The sequence below is a fragment of the Octopus bimaculoides genome, chromosome 10 (genome assembly GCF_001194135.2).
Source record: "Octopus bimaculoides isolate UCB-OBI-ISO-001 chromosome 10, ASM119413v2, whole genome shotgun sequence".
In the NCBI taxonomy this organism is placed as follows: Eukaryota; Metazoa; Mollusca; class Cephalopoda; order Octopoda; family Octopodidae; genus Octopus; species Octopus bimaculoides.
The window spans coordinates 46,469,940-46,470,877 of record NC_068990.1 but is presented as its reverse complement, the minus strand read 5'-3'; the positions used below and the strand labels follow the sequence as shown (position 1 = coordinate 46,470,877).

General features: G+C 34.5%; 1 non-coding gene across 1 annotated transcript; it reads right to left on the bottom strand.

Annotated features, from left to right (window-relative positions):
* Window positions 1-597: 597 nt before the first annotated feature.
* Window positions 598-669, bottom strand: Trnaq-cug (transfer RNA glutamine (anticodon CUG)). The gene has a single exon. It is a non-coding gene; the product is annotated as a tRNA-Gln (tRNA).
* Between the last annotated feature and the right edge of the window lie 269 nt (window positions 670-938).

The window sequence follows — 938 nt, the reverse complement described above, 5'->3', positions numbered from 1 at the left end:
TGATTGAGAACTCCTGATTTAATTCATCGGAGGTAGAGGACAGCTTTACGTACGTTTTAGCATCACTTTAACCTTAACAATACTGCATAGTCCTTCTCGTCGTCGAAGCTAAGATAAACGTTGTTCGCTTTTTACTAAATATGAGAATATAACCATGAAATTATTTTTAATTTCTTGAAGTTATCTCCCCTTCGCATTCAGAGTTGCTCGCATTTTTCGCGAGGTTATTGTTTTCCTTCTCTTTCTCGCGAGAGAAATTTTAATGAATTAAGAATTCATTGTCTACGGCATTCAGTTCATCTCAACTGTCGTTCATATATATATATATACATGTATATGAGACTAAGAGGTGGGTGGGGGTGAGTGAATGGGGAGGAGGTATCGGCGTTAGAACTGTGTGGACTGGTCCCTATTTCATCGATCTCGACAGTTGAAAGACAAAATGTTGGAGAGAGAATTTTTTTTATTTTCTAAAAACGTATGAAAATAGAAAAGTTTTCTCTTGTTAATAATATAAACAAGTCACTCTTTTAATAGGCAGCATAATTTATGTAACTATGTTGTAAAAGTTCCTAATAATAAAAGAGTAAGTCAGTAAGGTTCTACCGAGACTCGAACTCGGATCGCTGGATTCAGAGTCCAGAGTGCTCACCATTACACCATAGAACCAACTTGTCTCGGCTGAGAAAAACAAAATATATAACAAAGGCTTGTCTAGTAGTTATACGCTTCTGTTACTATTGACTGAAAGAGATAAGACAAAATAACGAAAGAGAAGAAAGAGATAGATAGCTATAGAAACAGGCATAAAAAGAGACAGACAGATAGATACAGAGACTAAAATGATTGAAAGTATAAACAGAGATAATGTTTACATGTTCAACGAAGCCATTTACATATATATTTTTTTGTTTTGTTTCTATTTCTCTATCTTTCAG